General features: G+C 45.6%; 1 protein-coding gene across 5 annotated transcripts in view; it reads left to right on the top strand.

Moving 5' to 3' along the window:
• Nucleotides 1-583: 583 nt before the first annotated feature.
• MBNL2 (muscleblind like splicing regulator 2) overlaps nucleotides 584-14,847 on the top strand; it is a 152,517-nt gene continuing 138,253 nt past the window's right edge. For all 5 annotated transcript variants that reach the window (XM_082675361.1, XM_082675359.1, XM_082675362.1 and 2 more), the window contains exon 1: nucleotides 584-805. The gene's annotated coding sequence lies outside the window, so the exon portion shown is untranslated. The remainder of the gene's footprint in view (nucleotides 806-14,847) is intronic.

Raw genomic sequence — 14,847 nt, 5'->3', positions numbered from 1 at the left:
AAAGATATATGGGCTGCAGTAACTAACCACTGCAGTAACAGATGTTATACAGGAAAACTGTGCGAGGGATATAAGCGTGTTTTGACTTTGACTATGCACTTGGGCTAACACATCCTTCCTCACTAATGGAAATCATATGCAAACGTTTTGTAAGGTATATTAATTTCCATGGCAGACATCGAATTGTTTTCCTTTTAAAAAAATATAATGCTTTGTCCAATGGGGTAACGACTTCAGTTTCATGTACAACCTGGATTTTTCCTAAATCAGCAGAGTTTTCTGTTTTCCAAAGTATCGACAATGCAGCCACAAGCTTTGGGCTGGCTGTCTTAAAGGGTGTTTTCCGGAGCTACCCCTCTCTCTGCTCTGCCAATTATGTGCCACTTTGTCTTGGTGCTCTGATTGCTTTCTTCTGAGAGGGAAATTCCTCTTTCATCAGTATGGATGCACTGTTTTCACACACTGCAAGTGCTGTGTTGCTGTGTCAGTCATCCTATTAGGGCCAGTTTCAGACGAGTAGGGCTGACGAACTTGCTGGGGATTGGCTGCTCACAGCTGGGAGGGATTTGTCGGAAGGAAGGGCTGCAGCTTACAGCAACAGAGTTTAGACTGTCTTTGCTTCATCATCTGAAGGCAAAATTTTCCAGATACGGCAGACGGCTCTCAGAGTACAATAAACAGGGAATGAGAACTATTTACATGGAAATTTCTTCCTCATGATGCAGCGGAGAAGCCTCGGCCGCTTGATTTTGCCAGATGTTCCTGGGGTTACTGTAAAAGGAAAGGAGAGGCAGAGCTAAACAAGGTAGGGAAATCATCCCCCCCTTCTTCTTTTTTTTTTTTTTTTCCTGAATGTTTAAAGAGTTTGCTGCAGTATGCTGCATTCCGTGTATGTTGCTTAGGGAAGCCAGGGAAACCGGATTCCACTAGTTCAAATGTAATACTTGCAGGGGGGACCCTGGAGTTTTACGTAACATTTTGATTCGAGAAAGAGAAATGGCAAAGCGTGAATCTCTGCTGCCTGTTTGGGGTGAGGCATAAAACGAGTTTTTATTCAAAGAATAGATCCATTGATTACTCAACAAAAACCATTCGAATTCTTGGGAGCATTGTTATTTTCTTGTTCTAGAAAATTTTCATACTGTCGTAGTTAGCTCCCGAATAAATAAAGTTTACGTCGATCCTGTGATTTGAAAACAGACTCGTAATTAAGAAAAAGAAAAAAAAAACTTCACGGTAAATAATTATCAATTGGACGTTTAGCCCAAAAAATACGTCTACTTATCGGAAATTAGGGACCTACCTAGCTCTACAATGCCACGGCTTTAACTGAGTTTCAAAAGCACATTTTTAACACGCCAGCAAGAGGTAGCTTTCTGACAAGTTTTTGATACTGTAGTTCGATGTTTACATTTCTTTTTTTGGCATGTCTGAGCCTTTGTTTCCAGCTTAAAAGTGGAACCATTATATTCAAAAGTAAAGCTGGGTTAATAATGCTTACTGCAATTATCTGATCTTTATGCATTTTTAATGAGAACACACAGCCAGCAGAATAATTTAATGAGGGCAGGCTAGCTTTTAAAGCTGTGTTTTCACTGTGCCGAACCATATCAACTTTCTAGCCGAGAAGCAGCAGTGAGAAATGATGGAGATTTATTTTTAACACACTTGGCCCAAGAGAAGGAAAGGATATATTTGTTAAAGAATTCTTTCTGCCCTTTTCCGTTTTAAATTTCTGCCAGGCATGAGGAAACTGTGCTTTTTTGTTAGGCCTCAGAAGCATATGTTTACAATAAACGTGTAACATTTTTAGAATAGTTAGCAAGCACTGAAGCAAAGAAAAAAATCTGACTTGCGTAACCATCACCACCGTGAATGTTGTTCAAGAAACATCACTGGCCTTTGAAAAGACAAAGGTTAAGTGGAAAGATATTTGTTAATTGAGTAATATGTGCATTTTGAGGATAATAAAGTAAAAAGATAAAGAGGTTCTATAACCTGTACATAAGATGAAGTTTCTTCAGCTAGCTTGCCTGTTTTGGAAGAAGCCGTAGAAGTACTCATTTAAATAAGGGCAATGCCACGTAGATTCTTCCAGACCCACTGTTTTTACTTTCAAGGAGAAGTGCAGGACACTAGCCCAGAACTTCTGACGTCATCTCCCAACTATTTCTGCTGTGTGTTTTTTATTCAAGCTCGTGGAGAGGAATATTTTTTTATGTCCTGGCTAGGAACGTTCTAACTGTCACTTGGCAGGTCTTGAGTTAGGTCTTCATATTCCCGTCCTTTCTAAACCCTAAACCGACCTCCAGCAGAAATAGGGCATCTTCTCCTACCTGCTTCCTCATGTCGGGCAGGTCAGGGCGGTTTTTCTGCAGGACCCTGGCTGTGCTGACTGGAAGCGGCAGGGAGTGGAGCACGGCTCTGCTTCTGGTCCCACTTCCCCTCAGTGCAGCCCAGCACTGCCCCCTGGGCAAACAGTCCCCGTGGCCCCATTCCTAGCTCCCCCAGAGCCACTTTTTAGGACCCAGGTTATGCCACCGAGTTCACGGCTGGTCGTGATGGTGGGAACAGCCGCTCTGATAGAAAGAGCACCGTGTCCTCGTGCAGATGGACCCAAGGAAGGGCAGTCCAGTACTGCAGGCTGTTCATCCCGTGTCACAAGTGGCAACCTTGGTCGTTGCGATCAGGGGATGGTTAGTTTTTAATAAGGAGGCTTTTCAGAAAGAATTTCCGTTAGAACAGCTTGGAGTTCTCGGGAGTTCCCAGTCCTTGTCTGCATCCTCTTCAGGACTGCTTGTGTTGTGTAGCCTCGAGCAAGCACCCATCTCAATTTTTCTCTCTCTTAATAGAATTGAATACTTGCTACACTTTCCTTCATACGTCTAGCATTTTGAGAGGTCTTGACCTTGCATCCAAAAAACAAAAAAAAGTTTGTCTGTTGACACAGTGAACTAGTTAAAGTACAAAGGGATAAAACCTCCCTATTAACGAAACTGGTAAATGCCTTAGGGTGTTAAGATATATCGTCATATATACAGAACCCTTCAATCTACTTCATGTTCATGTACATTTTCTAGGGCTATTTATCCTTAGACCAACGCATACAATTTCCAAGGAAATCAGAGCATTGCTGTGTGCATTTTCTCCGTTGAGCTTGTGCAATATACTAGAAACTGTGCAAACCAGACCCTTCAGACACAGGCCTTGCAGTGCCCAAAGCATTTAGTGCTTTTTTCTTTGACTTTGGTATTACATGTGTGCAAGTGGAGTGAATGAGAGAGAGAATGAGAGGAAAGGAGACAAATACGCTTGTGAAATCTACTGGTTGTGCAGCGTTACTGGTTACCAGCCTGCCTTCTCTCTGCTAGTTGTTTTAATTTGCTGTTGCTATGGTAAACACAAATCAATATCACATGGCCAGTCCCGCTCGGGGAGTGCCACAGAGATTCAAGATCAGGTACCCACGCTTCCAAGCAAGAATTGGGAGAAGCGGATTCAGAGGTTGAGTTTGAGGGATTTCTTTATGGGAGACCGATAAGGTTCAGGCTTGCATGCGTTTTCTCTTCCTTTCTTCCTGCACTTTCCTACCGGTAACGATAAAAGCTGGGTATTGTATGTCAACGAGACGTCAATAAGAAAAAAAAAAAAAAAATGGGAAGGCCTACTGATTTGTTTACATTTTCCAAGATGACAAAACATATTATCAACATAGAAGGAGGCTGGCCACGTGGCAAGTGGCAAAGGATTCTGATTAACGAAGAGGTGGGACACCTGCAGGACCTGTTGGTTGTGAAAACATAGTTTGGGGTCTTGAGTAGCTCCAGGTACAGCTGCACAGGAGAGCTGGTAGGTCAGAAACAGTTGTGACTGCCGTGTCAGGCAGAGAAAGCTGGCATCTCTGGGGAGCAGGTGGGCAGGGGGGCGAGGGGCATTATGGAAAGATAGGGAGGTGTGAGGCATCAATGTCAGCCCGGAGCAAAGTCACGAGAAAGCTGTAGGTCCAAAGGCAGGCCAGGTGAGCACGGAACCGCGGGGGTAGAGCAGCACAGGGGCAGGACACTTAGCTCCTCTCATAAAACCTGCCTGAGGCCCAACCTGAAGGCCCAGCAAAGAAAGAGAGGAAGTGGCTGTGAAGAGAAGTAAAGATATCCTGTGCCCAGGCATACTTTCTGGAAGGAGCCAGATGGGCACATGTGTCCCCTGCCGGGTGGAGCAAGGAACTTGGTACTTCATGCTTTGCTTTATTTCAGAAGAATGATGCAGGAAGACTTAGCTGGGTTGTAAATTAGTTGCAGTACTGTTTTTGACCTCCAGATTTTTACTCAGCTCAGTTGTTTTTTGTTGTTTTGTTTTGTTTTGTTTAACGTGCACAAACTGTTAGTTGCAGCTGTGATCATATTCATAGTAAGGGGCTCAAGGTGGCGTCATGGCTGGTCTACATCAGGCCACGCCTCCAATTGCTCGGCCTCGTTGAGCTGAAGCTGGTCCCCGCTCTGTCGCTGAGAGTGAACATAGGTGTGAAAGGCGAGGCCATAGGGTTTCTTCTGTGATCCGGATCCACAGTGCTGATGGATAAGTCTTCGGCTGGCCTGCTCCCCTCAATATGGCAGAAACGCTTGGTCATAAAAGTGGACCCACTGATTTACATTAGTGCTCTGACAAAGACTGCATTGTCTCCGAGATCCTAGGCCGGTATATTCCATCAATCAGTCAACAAGTGTTTATTAAACACCTCTTGGCTCCCCTGGCTTTTGCCATGTGGTTAGAACAAGTCAATTACCTAATAGCTAACTTTGAGTATGTGCAAAATGTAGGACAGAAAGAAACAATGCGGAATTGTAAGTTTCAAAGACTTTAGTAATAACTTTATTGGCTAACATTAATTTAACATTGTTAACCATCAAACATTAATTGTAGGTTTGAGACAGTTTTGGTGTTTGGGGGAGGTATAAGAGAAGGAATTTTGAGTTTTAACTCTGTAATTTCTTCACCTCTACTGTATTTCTCAGCATAATACTGTTTAAATAACATATAATGATGTACGATCGCAACAGACGTGTGAGAATGCTGCCTCCACAAATCCAAACTATGAGGCTGTGGAGAGCATCCCCCCATCTCAGCAAGCTGAGAGACAGCCCCGAAATGACTGGGGAATATGGGTGCATCGTCCAAAAGGATCTTAGCCATCAATCAGCAAAAGGAAATCCTAGACCCTCTCCCACACTTCTGAGCCTCGGGGTGGCTGAGATCTCACCGTCCCCATCCCAGCAAGGAAACCTGATTCCTGACCCTGGAGGGTTAAGCTCCACCACCCCCACACACACAACTCTTTTTTAAAAGCACAGTTACTTAAAAAAAAATCTATTTCCCTTTTTAAACACAACGTTTTTGTTTTGCTTTGTTTTTCACCCTGACATCAAAATTAATGTGTGTTCTCTGGGCACAGACAAGCCACAAGTTTGGGAAGAGCTGGGAGAGGAGACTGAGGGTGTAAGGGAGCCTCAAGAATTCTTTTCAGCGATGGGTCCTGGCAGGCAGATGGGCAGGTTCTAAGGTCTAGGAGCATCGAGGCGAGCTGGTTGCCAGAGAAGAGCTCTGGGGGAGTGAGCCATCTCAGAAGACAGCAGAAGGAGGCAGGAGGCATGGAAGACGCTGCAGGTCCCTGGGCCTGAGCAGTTTGCAATCCACACTAGCTGGGGCACAAGACACTCACAAACAAGATAAGAGCAGCTCAGCACACAAATGCCATCAGAAGGATAATTAGCATATGTATAGTTCTGTACCCTCTACAGAGGGCTTTCACAGACTTTATCTCAATTAACAGTTCAAACAGTGGGTTAAAAACTGGGAGCCTAAGATTAGAGCATGCCTGTGAGGATGTACTAGGTAAAGCTTCTAGCGGAGATGAGTTGTAAACCGGATTTTAAAAACTTTTATTCATTGATTTTTTTCAGTGTTGGATTTGAATTTAGAAAACCAGGAGACACAAGTGCTCCAGGTTACAAGTATGCGTGTCACCTTCTCCTGTCCCCAGATGCTTTCTTGGACAACTACACTTCAAAACTAGTACAGTAGGCAGTCCGGATGTGGCAGCAGAGCAGGAGAGGTTGGTTGGCTTCGCTTTCCCAGCTCTGACTGCTCAGAAGTCATTAGGAGACAAAACCTACACTAGTTTCATGCCCCAACCCAGGCACACAGTGGCAACGTGAGTCTGGCTATGACTGGCAAGGAGGTGCTTCTAGAACATAACATTCATAAATGGTTGTAAAAGGCTCACAGGTCAGGGAAAAACCATAGTCAACAATGAACCCAAAATTCAAAGTAGTCCATTTGCCCATGAGAGCACCTCACTGAGTTCTCTTAAGCCTGTTAAAGGGGTTAGGGCAGAAATTAATATTTTAGTGGCATGTGTTATAAGCTAGGTGCTTAACACACATATCTTGTGTATTTCGAAACTTAAAAGGACTTCATGAAGTTAATGTTTTCCCCGCAAAGTTAACGCTGGCCAATAGAAGTTCTGAAAGTTTCCGGAACACACCCGTGATCCCACAGCTGGTATCTGGCAGAGCCAGGATTTAAACTCAGGCCCGATCATACCTCCAACTCCTATAGGGAGGCAGCACCATGTTTTCAGCTGAGCAAATAAAATAGAGGAAATAAAAATAATTTATTTGCAGAAAGAAAGCTCAAGGTGAAGGTAGGAGGCCGATTATTTTAGAAATCTCAGATGTGCTTTATAGAGTTTACATTATGATACATAAATGCTGAATGTAATAACACTAGCATCTTACTTCATATATCATTTCTGTTTTTATGCTTATCATTTCTTTTAATGGCCACAAAGCCCCCTGTGTGTCCCCATCTGATAAATTAAATAAAAACCCAATTTGAGTGAGGTTAAGCAATGGGTTAAAAATCTCAGTAGCCAAACAGCGGAAAAGCTGGTCCTCAAAACTGTGGGAATCTGTGCATATGATATTCAATGAGATCAAACAGTCTTTAAATGAAATGACACTGCAGCCTGACTTGGGGTTTTCTTGCAATGGATGTTGCATACTGGACTAGAGCTCAACCCAAGCAATTTTGGGAAGACAGTATGTTTTTGATTAAGATATTGAATTACTTTTTAAAAATCTATCTATTTCGGGCATCCTAAATACGAGCCTCACCTAATCAACTTAAAAGTATTGGTGAAGTATATATTATGTCAGTGATTTACTGCTTGTAGTTTTCAGTGCTCTGGGAGTTCAGGAAAGTGGAACTCCTTTTGGGTTGGAGTACTAGATAAGGCTTCGAAGAGGAAGAGATACTTCCTCTAGCTCTCTATGGATGTACTGTCTCTAGATCAGTGTTTCTACAATGGGATGTTTACACCCCAAGCCTAGGGCAAGGCCATCATCTCCGTGAGGAAAGGAAATAGTTGAAATTACATCTTATATGTTATTTAACCCGTCCTTTAAAAATGTCACGTTTCACATGTGTGATAATGTATGTAGCATATTGTTATGCAAGTATAACATTTATAAATAAGTAACTAATCTTATAATGGTTGTTCCTGCATGAAAGTATTTTTCTGATGGGGATATATGATCTAAAAAGTTTGGAGAGGACAATAGTCAAAAATAGAGGAAGGAAGATTATCTCTAGAAGGGAGGAACAGCATGATGTAATGTAGAGGCCAGTGTGGAACTTTGAAGAATAGGGATTAAATGCTGGAAAAGAAGCATTTTTTCAGTGTGGAAATAAGTTTAGACAGAGTGGGGGAGTGTGAATATGGGAGAACTAAAGAGCCATGTGGAAGAGTTTAACTTGTTACCTACAGCATCACGTCTAATGCTTTATAAGGATTGAATTGAACTTGTGAGATCAGGTTAGAGGTTAGAAAATTTGTAACAAGTGATGCCACTGGCCGGAAAACTTTTGCAATATTTCAGGCACCGTGTGGGAAGGAGTTGGCTTAGAATGGCCGAGTGAGGATGGAGGAGATAAGGGCAAATCTAAAAGATGTCTTGAAGGAAAAATAATAGAGGCTAGTGAGAGCTCAGAAGAGCCAAAGTGACACTGGAGTTTCTAGCAGGAGAAATATCTGTGGGACCCTAACAGAAAATAGGGGTAGATGGAAAAAGGGGCCCATCATGGGAATGGGGTCAGGGGAGGGAGGGAGGATGAGTTTTGAGTTTTGAGTCCTGGTAATGGTGTTTTAGCTAACGATGGGTCATCGAAGTGGGTCATCCGTAGACATCTGACAACATGAAATGGAGAACAGCTTAGGCACCAGGCTGCAAATGTAAACTGAGACACACCTGTGTTGAAGCCATTGTTAAGGCCAGGAGTGCTTACTGCCTCCAAGAAGAAGGGAACATAAATGGAGATGGGGAGATGACCAAGGATGAGCCTTAGGGAAGACTGCCCGGGCCCAGAGAGAATAAGAGCTAGCAAGGAATCAGGAAAACGAAAACCCACAAAGGAGCAAAACTGTCAATCAAAAAATACGTAACCAAGACTGTTGCGCACCATACCACGGCCTCCATGGCTCCTGTGCTGCATTGTTCTGCCGGGGCTTACCCTCTCTGACATGAGTGCTCAGCCCGTGGTCCTCGTGGAGGCCACTATCAACTCAATGCCATGGTGAGAGCCACAGAGTATCGGTGGATAAGGAGAACTTCCTACCTGGATCTTTCATGTAGATACAGATATAGATATTTGACTATTTAAAAAGTAACTCTTCACTAATAACCAAAAGAAAGCATTTAAAACCAACAATAATTGTTGATCAAGATGTATGCATCTGTATCTCAAAATATACATTTTGAGGGTATAAGTGGTTAGGACAGTCATTCCAGAGTGATTGGAGATCTTGCTGTTGTCAGAGACCTAGGAACAGGCCTTTGACCTGTTGTCAAAGACCTAGGGTTCGTTCATTGCTGGCTCTAGCAGGCGTCAGCTGAACCCAGCTGTAAGGACTACTCTGAAGGAAATGAGAAAGTACCCTCATGCCTACAGTGAGCAAGCCAGAACAGCACTCCTCACACTTTTGTGTGCACAGCAGACCACTGGGGATCGAATTCAAACTGTAGGGTCTTGACTCGGTAGATGAGGAGCGGGGTCCGAGATTCTGCATTCCTCCGGGATGAAGATGATGCTTGTTGCTTGCCCTGGAGGCTTTGCTGGCGTGAACGTAGACGGCGGTGGGCCTCCGGGTCTGAGATGATTCTAAAGGAGGCTCTGTGGGGCTGAGGGCCAGGACCGGCTTCCTCCATCCAGGAGGCCTTTCCAGGCTTCCCGGGCCCAAGAGTGGAGCAGAGGTCGAGCCGACTTATCCTGCAAGCCTTGCACCGAAGCTGCTGTGGTGGAGGCCACGAAGGTGAGCCTTCCAGCAGTTTCCAGCAGCTCCGTGGCCACAGCAGCAGGTCTGTGGATGGCGCCCCGTGCCCGCGATGGCCGTTTTCTCTGCGGACACAGACTCTCACCAATTCCCAAAAAGATTTGCTCACTGCCTCCAGGGAAGGCTAGTGTGTCTGTTTCCACATCTGCTCCAGAGATATCTTTTCCTACCAAATATATGTGTTCAAAATCGGCCATAGACTTTTCCCTCTAGACAGTGGTCGGAGCTGGAGCCTGTGAGTCTGACAGCCTCAGCGGGTTACTTCGGGGAACTCTGACAAACCCAGCATTTCCCTTAGGATGCTCTCATTCTCCCCTCATTCCCTCCAAAGAATAGGAAGAGTGCAGAGGAAGTGTTATGTGCAATTAAAATCACATTTGTTTAAACATGCTAGTTTTAAAGTCTCATGCTATGAGTGAAGACGTTAAGAGAAACGACAGCTGTCGCAGGTGGTGGCTTCAGTGAAACTGTGGACAGTCTTAGATCTTGTTTCATGTCCGTCTGCCTTCCCTGCCCTCGAGAACTTCATTTTTCTGTATGTCCAGCATGTGGCCCCCTCTCTCCTTAGAACCAGGGGTCCCGCTAACCGGATTTAGAGAAAGTCTTCCCTGCCCAGATGCCCTTTTAGCCCACACACAAGACGACCGGTATTTTGATGCATTTTTAATTTACCAATAACCTTTTAGGACTGAAAGGAAACAAGTATTTATTGAGTGTCTACTATATGCCAAGCCCTCTGCTGAGAGCTTTATGTACATCAACTCAGTTAAATCTTTCTACAAAGAAAATAAAGTCCCAGGAGTCTGAGTTCCTTGCCAAGGTCACATATGAACAAGTGACACAGAGCAGGGGGTGAAACTCCAGTTAGCAGGTCTCCGAACACCCAGACCTTTTCCAACGGTGCTTACTTGGGGGTAGCAAAAAAAGGGGTTTGCTTCGGGAAAAGTTCTCTCTCATTTGCACGTACTGTTAGCAGAATTCACTAAACAGTTAAATAGAACACAAACAAGCAATTCCTGGCAGCCTGGGCAGGCATGAGTTCAGTTTTAGCCGTGAGTTCCTCCTCACAAAGGGACCTGGGAAATCTCCAGGGACAGCTAGAGCATCATCTTCATCATTTGTTGTGATTAGTGGGCCTTTTCCTTACTCCTGAATCTCCTCTGTGTCTGTGTGCGTGTGTCTGTGTGTGTGTGTGTCCAGGTGCGCAGGAAGATGCTTAAAGAAAGATCTCGTCCGAGGTGCCTTCTAGATACTTTCAATTGATAACACGCTCATTATCAGCTGTGAGGCCTGTGTGAAAGTGAGATGCTCTGTGTGGCTGTGGTTTGCTACCCTCTAGGAGGACTTAGAAATCCCCTTTCCTTGCCATCGACTTCCCTGTTCTCGTGCAGGGCTGTTTACACTCACGCGTGTCACCCGTTCTCTGGTGGGGGCACGTGTTCCACCTCTCGGGCTGCATCTCCTGGCCATCGTGGCACTGCAGGCTCTCCTTCTCCCTTACTCTGCTGGCTCCTGAGCTGACCCATGACCTCTCTCCCCGGGTTCTCTTCTCTCTGCCAAGGCTGTACCTGGCACCCCTCCTAAATGGCACACAGATGCCCCATGTCTCTGGGGTTCTAGTCACACCCGACTCTTAGCTGGTAGAAAGGACTCTTTATTTGCCCCTGAGGAAGCCCATCACTTGAACCCTGAAGTATCAGCTTCCTGGCATCCACCACAAAGACCGTCCCCTCAGGAAACAAAACAAACCCTATCTCCAGAGTTTCCCTGTTTCTTTTCTTCAAAGTTCCCTATTGCAGCTAAGCTGCAATTAAGAGGCAGGCTCAAAGGGACTCAGCTGCCTCTGGGGCTGCCGGGACCCAGCAGAGCTTTGGCCTTTTTAACTCTTTGCTTCCTGTGACCTGCTGCGCGTCTCTGCTCCTCTGGGTGCTCAGGTATCAGGAGGGTGAGCTGTGGGGAGACATCGGGGTCGGCAGAGGAGCTTTGCCCACCCCACCAGATTCTGATCGCCCCTCCGAGAGCCACCCAACTGACGAAACCCACAAGTGTGCGATGAAAAGCAGAAGGGAATCCCAAGATGGAAGGAATTGGCGGGACTAGCTGGCACAATTCGCGTCTACCCTCTGCCACGGTCCTGCCAAGCAGACTCTAACAGGGGTTCATCCGTCTCTATGTGCCGGCCAGTCACGTCCCCACGATGCAAGCAAACCATAGCGCTTTGTTATGAAATTCTCCCCTGTGCTGAAACGACATGTGACTCCCCATGACCTTCAGTGCTCAGCCCTCGTTCAGGCCTTTGGATTGACCCTAAGCAAGTCAACTGCCCCTTCGGCAGACGAGCCCCTTCACATATTTAAAGACAGCAAACAAGCTTCCTCTGATAGGAGCAGCGGGCATTGCCTGTCGTTTTCGGGAAAGAGAACTTTATTTATGCAACCGAAGATACACAGTTTTTCTGGCAGCTTTGCTGCATTGCTGACCCATATTGGTATTGTACTTGAACCTTGAACCAGCTGTGGTAGAGAAGGGGGTGGGGCTCTCCATTTTCCCTCAGCTCTGTTCAGGCCTGAGCACAGTGGGGAAAAGGTGATGGATGGAGGTGAAGCGGGGGAGGGACAGACAGCTTCCCCAACTGCACGGAAGGGTTGAAAATTGTCTTCCGTTCCAACAGTAGGCTCTAGGCACCTCTGGAAGTGCCTGGCAAGTTCCTGGGCATTGACTTGCAAAACCACCCATAGATAGACAGATAGATAGATAGATGGATAGATAGATGGGAGATAGATAAGAAATAGATAACTATATAGATATAGATTAATATATATGTATCTATATAATACACTCAGATAGAGATTAATAAAGATACACCTATAGATAGATTTAGATTTAGATTACTGTATAAATAGATGGTTATAGATACAGATTAATATTTATATATACAGATAGAGATAGGTAAAGATATAGATAAATGTATACACAAATAGATAGCTATATAGATTAGTATATATACACAGATGTAGATTGATTGATAGATGATAGAAAGACAGATCAATGATAATGTTCACACAACTTGAATACCCCGCTAAGGCACTTTCAGAGGTGAAGTACGTGCTTTGGGTTTCCTTTTGTTTTGTTGCATTTGTCTTCTGGCACACAGAAGGGCAATCGTTTTAGCAGTAGCTCTGAGTCTTCCAGAGTTTCTCTGCGGCTCTCAGCACAGTCCTCAGCAGCTTAGAGACACACTCTGCCATCAGGAGATGCCAAGGTCACCGAAGGAACTAATTAATCCCAGCTCCAGTCTACAGCAGGCTGCACTAACCTGCCCTCCTTCCTCTGAGTGGGAGAAAGAAACCAGGAAGGATTTTCTCCCTCAGCTCTGCCCGGGCCTACTCAGGGCCTCCCTGAACAAACAAAGGGAGGCAGGGAAGGCTGGTAAACCATTTCCCGACTGGCCAGGTTTCATCTAGAGAAAGCCTGTTCTAAGGCTTTAAAACTTGAGATAAGCCCTCCAGTTTTTCTTAGGAAAATTCCCAGGTTAATAATTAACCTGAAGGTCCCCAGGCCCCCCTACTCTATCACAACACTGCCTTTTTTTTTTTCCTTACTGCTAGTTTCACTAATGTCCTCTAAACCCAGCCAGCACTCTTCGCCTTGTTGAAAATTTGCCTTTTTAATTAAACCTACAAATTTTCCAGCTGACCACTAGGGAGCAAGAAACTTTTTCCCCCTCAGGGTAAAATTGATGTCATATAACCCAGACCACACTAAATAATTGATCAGAAAAAATAATTGAGAGGAGTGATGATTTGGGGAAACAATGCCGGGCTGACAACCCAAGAGGTGAAGTTGGAGATGGTTGTGGTTCAAACATTGTGGATCCCCGAGTTAATAATCGTCCCCTTAGCCAGATACATGCTGCGTCCTGAGTTAATTGTTCTGCGGCTGTGGATTTTTTTTTTTTTTTTTTTTTTTTTTTTTTTTGCGGTACGCGGGCCTCTCACTGTTGTGGCCTCTCCCGTTGCGGAGCACAGGCTCCGGACGCGCAGGCTTAGCGGCCATGGCTCACGCGCCCAGCCGCTCCGCGGCATGTGGGATCTTCCCTTACCGGGGCACGAACCCGTGTCCCCTGCATTGGCAGGCGGACTCTCAACCACTGCGCCACCGGGGAAGCCCACGGCTGTGGGTTTTTATTTGACGTTCTGATCCCTTCCTTCCAGCTTGAGAATGAGTGCGGAAAGTAACAGAGAAGCTCGGACAGGGCCTGCGTGTTTTGTCAGGTCAGCAGTCCGGGGTCAGTGCCGCCGCGTTTTAGCCCCTGGTCCTCAGTGGGTGCCCCCCCCGCCCCGACCCACCGCAGCTGCTACAGCAGGATGGGCATCGGTCTGGAGTTAGTTTCACCTTACAGTTTGGCAAGACCAGCAAATCCTGGAGTTAGGGTTGTGACACTCTCCATCTTGCTCTCTGGTTCAAAACCGAAAAAAAGAAAAAAGAAATCAAAACCATATGTTCAGTACGGTATCAGGGTTCTACTGAACACTGTGCTATGAAATAATAATCAGAGACCTAGCCCCATATCCGGAGGCTTGGGAAGAAGGAGCCGGCCTGCTCCAGCCAAGCTGAGGCAGGTAGGGAAGGGCGATTCCCTTTGCTTCCTTTCTCAAAATGGCATGTCGCTGGAATGCTTCCAGCTTCTAATGGGGAAAGCAGAGCGAGGCTGCGTTTACTGACTTATTTCCCTCCTTCACATCTCCCTTCTTCCCCTCACATCTTCAGGATGGAAAATTAGAAACACTTTTCTCCTACACACAAAACTACTCCCTCACACACACTTTTTTTTTTTTTTTCCGCTTTGAAATAGCAGTTGCTGCCAGAAAAGTTTTCTCAAAACACACACGCTGTCCTGGCCAGAACAAAGGGTTAACTTCAACTGGAGCCAGCTGGTTAGACGTAGTGGCTAGCTAAGGAGAGGGCTCACCCTTTGCGGAAAGGGAGGTTATGACCCAGAGAGACGCCGGAGGGGCAGCCAGGGTCCTGCTAAGACGTGACCTCTCCGTCTGGGTGTGGGTTACCCACTGTGTTCGCTTGGTGGAATCCAGCGAGCTGGACACTTAGGATAAGGCGCTAGGTCTTTTAGTCTTTCCTGCCTGTAAGAAAAAATGTTTAAATGTAGCTGGCCGCCGGGTACTGCCTGTTATCAGATAAACGAAGAACGAGTCAGGAGGTACCCCTGTTTCCGTCTTTTATTTCCACTCACGTCTCCCCACCTTATCTGTTTCTCTCCTAAACTTCCGGGCTTCCGAAGTGGGGCTCCATTCCCACTAATAACAGGAACCATGAAGCCCTATAACGTCCTGCCCCCGGGCCAGTGGAAGTTAACGCTTCAAATGCAAACTTGAAAGGAAGTCATCGGTGTTAAATAATAATGATGATGGTAATCATGATAGTAATAATAAGGCCACTTG

This window comes from Grampus griseus (assembly GCF_964374135.1).
Source record: "Grampus griseus genome assembly, chromosome: 18".
Classification (NCBI taxonomy): Eukaryota; Metazoa; Chordata; class Mammalia; order Artiodactyla; family Delphinidae; genus Grampus; species Grampus griseus.
This window is presented reverse-complemented; position numbering and strand designations above follow the sequence as displayed.